The 8755-nt window shown below is 30.1% G+C and overlaps 2 long non-coding RNA genes across 2 annotated transcripts; both read left to right on the top strand.

Moving 5' to 3' along the window:
* Positions 1-4034: 4034 nt before the first annotated feature.
* On the top strand, positions 4035-5368 carry LOC102605530 (uncharacterized). The gene is made up of 2 exons (XR_367466.2): positions 4035-4170; positions 4906-5368. It is a non-coding gene; the product is annotated as an uncharacterized lncRNA (long non-coding RNA).
* Positions 5369-7190: 1822 nt separating this feature from the next.
* LOC102605302 (uncharacterized) lies at positions 7191-8042 on the top strand. Its single transcript, XR_367465.2, has 2 exons — positions 7191-7341; positions 7664-8042. It is a non-coding gene; the product is annotated as an uncharacterized lncRNA (long non-coding RNA).
* Positions 8043-8755: the final 713 nt, after the last annotated feature.

Raw genomic sequence — 8755 nt, 5'->3', positions numbered from 1 at the left:
GTGGGGGGGGGTATGGGGTGGATAGTAAATGTAACAACTGGTGCTAGCTAAGCATATACCATAAAAGATGGAGACTTTATATGTTTGGCATTGGATGGTTTAGGATCTATGGTGTTTTATTTAGGAAGGTGGGTAGGTGGTGTGGGAAGAAAAAGACACATTCCTTGAATCAATGTGAGATACCTTAACATATTTATCACATTTAATCTGGACAATTGGAGCGTGAATAATATAAATGAGAGTCTAATATTAAGAATAGATTTGACTTCGATATCATAATAAGACAATAACTCCGTCTCTTAACTAATATGAGAGATTGTTAATGTGGAGCAACGTTTATCGAAGGAGTTTAAGCGAATTTCCCATATCAAAAAATTGTATTTTGTATATACATATGTTGATCTACATAAATTTTAATCGAGACGTTGAATAAAAAGGGTAGTACTTTGATGCTCTCATAAGTTTCAGCTAGTGTGGTAACATAAAAGTCTATTATATGTAACTTTATCCTGTATTTTGCAAGAGATTGTTTCCATAATTTAAAGATGTTACCTCTTGGTCACATGACATGTTGAACCCTTCACTAATTAGTTGAGACATTATATAGGCGCTAAATATACAATAAAACAGTATAAATATGTATTCCTAACCTAATAAACCAAGTGAAACTTTTAAACTTAAACTCATAAATTTAAATTTTGAATTCGTTTTTGACCTGTCGATTAAATGTGTAGGGGTGGGGGAAGATAGAGCTTCCAACAATGATGATTTTGTCTTTCTTGAAATTTGTTATGGACCCCCCCCCCCCCCAATTCTGTTTTGCTTTGAGGGTATGATTTTGACCAGTGAGTGTATAAGCCAGCTAGCTAGCTAAGATCAAACATAATGACAAAAAGTACAATAAATCAAAAGAGTTATGAAGGGCAAGAAGTATATGGTCTTGTTTCAAATATTTTTACTTTTGGTACAATTTATTTGGCTTTAGTTTGGCAAGTTTCTTATGACCTTTGTTGATAAGGCCAACAACTTTCACCACTAGAAAATTATTGTCATTTTATGGGCCAGGATATAATAGTGAAAAGTTCATTGATTAAAGCAATAAAGGGTAATGAGTAAAAAAAAGGAATTAATAATGTTTTGGATAAATATTGTTAGATGAGATTTTCCATAATTAGAAGTTTTGAATTTGAATGTAAATTGAAAATTTTTCTGGTAGGCAAAAATTTGAATTAGTTAAGACAAAGAAGAGTGGAAAGCACTTTTATTTGTATTTGGTTGATCTGCATCTATTTTATCATGTGATTTATAAGAAGGTTCCTTATAAGAATAACTTTAAAGGTGGGACGGACTTGAACTTTTGACCTTGATTTATTCATTGGCAGAACTTTAAGTTTGATAACTTTTAACTTTTGACCCTGAAGGGCTCATGGGACGAGCAAGATCAAAGGTTGACTAGTAAACTACTTATTATAAAGGTCATTGAATGTTATTTCCTACATTTTACCTTACCTTCCTCATGGTTTTTAAATGAGAATTACTGAAATCGTCTAAATTTCCACATTTAATTACACGACCAACTCTTCAAAGTAGTTCATTTTCAAATTTTTACCCTTCAAAATCGAACTTATGTTTAGGGGAGCATAAATTCATTAAGTGCGATAGGTATATAATTTGTAGAATATTATAATGTAAAAATAAAATTTATGTCCGATGAAAATATTTTTGACTTTAGAGTAAAAAATTAAGACAAACACAAAATAGGGAGAAAAGTGCAAGTCACTCAAATAAAGGAAGTAATCCCAAATTTGGGCTACCTCCACAAAACATGGGCCAAGCCCAAATGACTATGCTGTGATCCCAAATTCAGGTGAACACACTCGGCTCCCTCTAGATTCACCCTTTAGTTACTAAGGTAATAATTACCGAAAGTTGATTTAGGTTCAAATGTCATATTTTTACACATCTCTAATATATATATATATATATATATATATATATATTGTTATATTATGTTATGCAGTTAATTCATTTTGGTCCTCAAACACAAATGAAGTGATGACTTTACGAAACTTACCTTTACAAGAAGAAGTAGAAAATGATTGGACAAATTCTACTTCCACATCTTAACAATGAAAAATCTTGAGGCAAACTTTGCAAATCTCATTCATTTTGCCAAAGTTTTGAAGGTTCAGTGTGTACACAATGTCGATTGCAATATCGTAAGCAATCCAAGGTAACAAGATGTTGGCTGTGGAAATAATTCGATTCTCCAAAAAATACTGGAATTAGCAACGAGCTTCGATTAGCTAGTCCTTATTATAGAGGCACCAAAAACAAAAAATGCTTATCCTTATATTTCTGTCTTTTAGTTTTTTTTTTTTTTGAGTTGTGTCTCGTACTCGTACTTTTGTATTAGTGTTCATGAATCTATCGTTGAATAACTTGTTGGTAATATAATATTTTGATATTTTATCATTAATTCATTATTGATGTTGTTGTTTTATTTGTATAATTAACTAACTGAACTAATGATATTTTCGATATTTTCAATCACTTTATGTAGGAAAAATATATATTGTATTTTGACTATTTTTAAAACTATATTACATGAGTAATCAAGTGATGGAAAAATTGATAATCGTGATGGATTTGTAAATATTCACAAGCAAAGGAATAAAAAAGTACACGTTTCAAATAATTAAAAATTAAAAATTAATTTATATGTAACTAGTCAATTCATCCACGCACGGACATAAATCTTCTTCCATATATCTGTATGAGTTCTCTTTAGAAAAATGAAAATCACTTTTCATTTTGCGTGCTTAAGAAATTATAAATAAGAAGATAATTTTATCAATTTACTCCTTAAATTATTTGTTTTGAGAATTTTACATACAAATGTGAATACTTTCAAAATGAATTAATTGCAAGGGTAAGATAGAAAAAATTAATTAATATTTTCTTGATTTATATTTTCTTAATTTAATAAGGTGGACAACTAATAGGGACAGAAAGAGTATTAAATTTTCAGTCCGTCAAACATAATTTGTTTTAAAAAATATGCGCTAACTTTGAGATTTACAATATTAGGTCCGTTCATTACACCAAATTTGTTTTTAACACTAACAATTAACGATAATAGGTTAATTGTCATTAAATAGATATTTTTAAAAGTAATTAGCACTCTTTGTAAATGTTCCTAAAGTCTATGACAATATTGAATGTAATGACAATCAATTAATGCTAGTAAAGATTTTAACACTCTTTGTTAATACAATATTAATTTTTCAATCCTATAAATATATATTTTTACAAAAATGTGCGCGAACTTCGAGATATACAATATTAGGTCCGTTCACTACACTAAAAATGATTTTTAACGACATTAATTAACGATAATTGTTTAATTGTCGCTATACATATATTTTTAGAGGCAATCACTCCCTCCTTCACTTTTACTTATCACAATTTGACTTTGCACACCCATTAAGAAAATTATTAATGATATATATATTTTATCAAACTATCACCTATTAAATGATGTCTTAGAAAATGATTTGAAAAATAAGTATTAAATGTTGAGGGTAATTATTATGAAATTTTTTTATTGTCTTTCCTTGATATGTCAAAAGTGACAAGTAAAATTGAAAACCTATTTTAGGAATAAGTGACAAGTAAAAGTGAACGAATGAAGTATTACTTTTTATAAATATCCCTAATACCTATAGAAATGTTGATCAATGACAATTAACTTATACCGATAAATTTTTTTAACACTCTTTATAAATATACACATTTATTGCTACTAAAAATTATTTTGTTATACTGATCTTATCAGGGTCATTCTTATCTAATTCCTAATATAATAATAATACTAACAAAAGTGAGCCATCCTTTGATGCTTTATGTATTAGCAGCCAGGAGAGAGAGAGAGTGTGCACATAGGACACTAGCAATAGTAGATAATATATAGTAATAATATAGTTTTTGAGTGAGATATTTTTATTTTTTAAACAATTGTATAGGCCTCTATATATATTTGATCTTCCATCAAACAAGAAAATGAACCCAACACAATTTTAACTTTGTTAATTACAATTAGCATGGCTAAGATGTACTTATCTCACAAGCTCTCTTTCTTCTTTTGTATTCTCCTTGTTTCACTTGTTGGTAAGTAATTAGTAACTTCACCATCCCTTATTTAGTCTCTTTGTAAAACATATTATGAGGGTATTTGCCCATATTTATAAACTGGTCAAATTAATTTATATTTAAGATGTGTTTAATAGGGAGGATTGAAAAGTGGTTTTCTCTTTTCTCGTGTTTGATTTGTCAATTTTTTTAGAAAATATTTTCTTTAGGAAAATAACTTCTTTAATGAAAACAGAGAAAACAAGTCGCATTATCTCTTTTCTGCCACTCACTCCACCACCAAACTCGACCCCGACCCCACCTTCCCCCATACCCCGGCTCCACCCCCACTACAACACACATAACCTTACCCCCACCTCATCTTCATAATTTTGTCTTTGATATAATATTTTTATGGAGAACATTTTCCTCCATACCAAATACACCTTTAGTCTTCAATTTGTAATACTTACTTCTTTTACTTTGTTCATTGTTATTCTGTTATCATTATTTTCTTTTCAATCCTGCTTTGATTTCATTATTTTTTTTGAGTTGAGGGTCTATCAGAACATCCTCTTTACCTCAAAAAGATAGGATAAAGTCTGCATACATTTTATTCTTCTCAAATCTCACTTATGAAATTACATTGACTATGTTGTCATTGGCTGATAATTAGCTAGTAGTTTCATATTTCTTTATTTAGTCCCCTTGTAAAATATAAGTATGTATCTCTAATTATATATTACTATTAATTTGATTAATCATGTTTTGTAGTTAGTTCATCATTTTGGTCCTCAAACTCTCATCAAGTGATGGCTTTGAGAAACATACATTTTGAAGAAGAAATACAAGTGATTGAGCAAATTATAAAGCCTTTTGTATCTGCATGTGGCAAATCTTGTACATCTCATGAATATTGCCAAATTTTTAAACGTTCACTTTGTACACAATGTCGAATGAGGACTAAAAAATCCCGCACATGGTCATGCAACCGATGGAAATAATAATCCGACGACGATATAAAAAAATACTGGAATTAACTACGAACGAACTTCCTCTAGTTCATGGAAGAGGCACCAACAACTTGCTATCATATATCTTTATGTACTTAATTATGTCTTTTTACTTTCTTTTGATCGAGTTGAGTTTCATACTATAGTGTGGTTGATATGTTGTTGAATAACTCGTTGCTAATGTATTGGTGTTTAATTATAAAATTTGTCTTTTTTACGTTTTACCTGCTCCTTCTAAGCTTTATATTACTTGTAACAATAATGACATTTTGTTATATATTGTACTAATGTCGTTGATTTGTTATTGAATTTACTCGTTGCTAATCTAAATTTTGATATTTAATGTATCGTGATATTGTTTCTATTGATGTTTAATTATAGAGTAATACTATGACTCCAAGTATAAAAAGATTAAGTGAGACAACTCTCAACTATCTAACTAACTCTCTATATATCTTAATCTGTGTCCTTTAGAATTTTCTATTCAAGGTCATGATCTCGATAATCTAAAGTTATGTCTTGTTCTCGGTATTCACTTCTCCCATATACTTTTTCAACCTTCGTCTACCTAATATCATGTAACATAATCATCTAGCAACTATAAAATTTTCAGACAAACGTTGTCATTTACGGATGGTCATGTTATTAGCATTGAGAATTCAGAATTCTGTTTTGCAAAAAAATTGTTCGAAAGTCATATTACCAAAATATTTATGGACTAACACACGAAAAACTTAGAAAATCACCTAATTTCTATAGAGTGGCTCATAAATGTCCAAAATACATGCAAAAATGGTGAGGCTTCACATCCGGCTCCCAACTACCTACGGAGGGTTCCATAAAGGTTCTACAAAAGATCGTATGGAAGCCATATTACCGAAATATTCATGGACTAACACACACAAAAAACTTACAAAATCACTTAATTTCTATAAAATGGCTCATAAATGCCCAAAAGATGTGCAAAACATGATGAGACTTCACGTACTACGTACTCCCCCAATTTCCTACAGAGGGTGGGTTTCGTAAAGGTTTTGCAAAAAAAATCATTTGGAAGCTATATCACCAAAATATTCATTGCCTAACATACACGAAAAATGAAAAAATTACCTAATTTTTGTAAAATTGGATTCTAAATGCCCAAAATACGTGCAAAAAATGATGAGCTTCATGTATTGCTCCCCCAACTCTCTACGGAAGATTTCGTAAAGATTTTACAAAAAAAATCATCCAGCAGTCATTTCATCATAATATTTATGAGCTAACACACAAGTGAATAAACGATAACATATTATCGATGATATTCTCAGTAAACAGGTAGTCACATATCGATGAATTTTTTTCTTTTGTGGGATGTGGCCCTTCACTTGAACAATTACTAGTGATTTCTTTAATAAAGTAAGTCATCATATTCTTGTATGCTTTTACATATTAGCCGCCAAGAGAGAGAAAGCAACATATATGGAACACTAGCAATAAATAGGAAATAGGGATAAGAATCTGAAAAATATCTCAACTTTGGTCAGATTTGCTGTTGCAATACTAAACTTTCATGAGGACATATTATCTCCCTAAATTATTTAATACCGTATTTTTTACCCCCTGAACTATTTAATAGTGTATTTTAAAGGTATATGTGCCCATGTGGACACATTATTATTTATAATTTTGCATTATTTTTTATGTCCACGTGGGCAAATATATATGTTTAAAATACAGTATTAAATAGTCTAGGGAGGTAATAGGTCCTCATGAAAGTTTAGTATCGCAACAGCAAATTCGACCAAAATTGGAATATTTTTCAAACCCTTATCCCCAATAAATAATACTATATACAAGACTGCTTGGTGTATTAAGTTCTCGCTATGTGCAAAATTCATAAAAGAGTTGAGATCATAAGAGTCTAACTTTATATTTTTCATAAGTGACTGATTTTACAATTCAAATAACGCGATTTTCAGATCACATGACAACAACTACTTTATCAGTTACATCAAATAATGTGTTCTATATTTAAACAATTTCAAAGGTCTATATATACTATTATATGTGTGTGACATTTCATAAATCAAGAAAATTCACTCACACAGTTAGTTCTCTTCTTCCTCACAACCAAATAGTGTTAAAATGGCCAACAACAAGTTCCTATCTCACAAGCTTTCTTTCTTTTTTTGTTTTCTACTTGTGACACTCATTGGTAAGTAATAACTTCATCATGACTTCTAGAAAAACACATCAATAGTTATAAAATTTATTGACCTAATCCATAGCTAAATAAAATTAGTATGAGATTTTTGTAATTTAGCTACGGAATTTGTCTATCGCTAATTCTTTGTATTCTAGTAAGTTTGGTTGATTTTCTTATAGATTGTCACTTAAGTATATATAATTAAACTTATTAGTTCTTTTTTATTATGTGACAAAAAAAGTCTCGATGAACTATTTTTTGTAACGAAAAAGTTATTACGATTGAACTTAATTTTGTATCTCTACTAATATTTGTTGTTATTATGATGCAGTTAATTCATTTTGGTCATGGAACATTAAAGTGATGGCTTTACGAGACCTATCATTAGAAGTACAAGTGATTAAGCAGATTGTACTACCAAAATTGAGCTATGCTCACAAATGTTTTGATCAATGTGGAATTAATTTTGATTGCAGAAAATTGCAAGGCTGTGGGTATTGTCGAAAATCAAGTTATAAGTCAAAATTTAAGAGATGTTTGACTCCACGTTGACGGGTTTTTCGAAGGATGGGTTGGATTAGGAGCGCTTTTATTATAAATTTTTTTTTGTTTGATAAGAAATGTGAGTGTGTTTTGTGTGTTTTCTTTGTACCTCTAGTCTATTAGAATGATTAAAAAGAAATGCGAGCTTACTTCTTATTTTCGTGTAATGTGATCTCTTCCCTTTATGACTAAGATAGATCAATGATCTCATGACTTTGATGTAAATTTTATCCTAATTTTAACTAATATCCATTATCAAATACTGAATAAATTTAATTTCAAATTTTATTATATCGAGATAACTCTTAGTCCCATAATCAAGATCTAAATATGATGTAGGTGAACACAAACACGATTTACAGAAGCTACTAGAAGAGAAGAGAGAAGAATTCCATTTATGAGCTCAAAGGCTAACTTGTACAATAGCATGAACATGTATTTATAGTTGTTTATGTAACTAACTATTGGAAGAATTAGTTATAACAACTTTTAATAGAAAAGACTATACTACCCTTAATCATTCTAACCACCTTTTAACTACTTAACAACCAACTACTCTGATGAAGTCTCATTACTCCCCTTCAAGCTAGGAGGGGCAAAAATGTTCAACACTCCTAGCTTGGATAACAAATACTCATGTTGACTTCTGGACAGCCCCTTTGTCAAAATATCTGCTGGTTGTTCTTGTGTTGGTATATAATTCACTTTGATTGAACCTTGTTGTATCCTTTCCCTTATGAAGTGACAATCTATTTCTATATGCTTTGTCCTCTCATGATAGACTGGATTTGCAGCTATTTGTATTGCTGCTTTACTGTCACTGTATACTTGTATTGGGAACTGCACTTCAACTCCTACTTCCTTTAACATCCCAAGTAAC

The sequence above is a fragment of the Solanum tuberosum genome, unplaced genomic scaffold, assembly GCF_000226075.1.
Source record: "Solanum tuberosum cultivar DM 1-3 516 R44 unplaced genomic scaffold, SolTub_3.0 scf00114, whole genome shotgun sequence".
Taxonomy (NCBI): Eukaryota; Viridiplantae; Streptophyta; class Magnoliopsida; order Solanales; family Solanaceae; genus Solanum; species Solanum tuberosum.
This window is presented reverse-complemented; position numbering and strand designations above follow the sequence as displayed.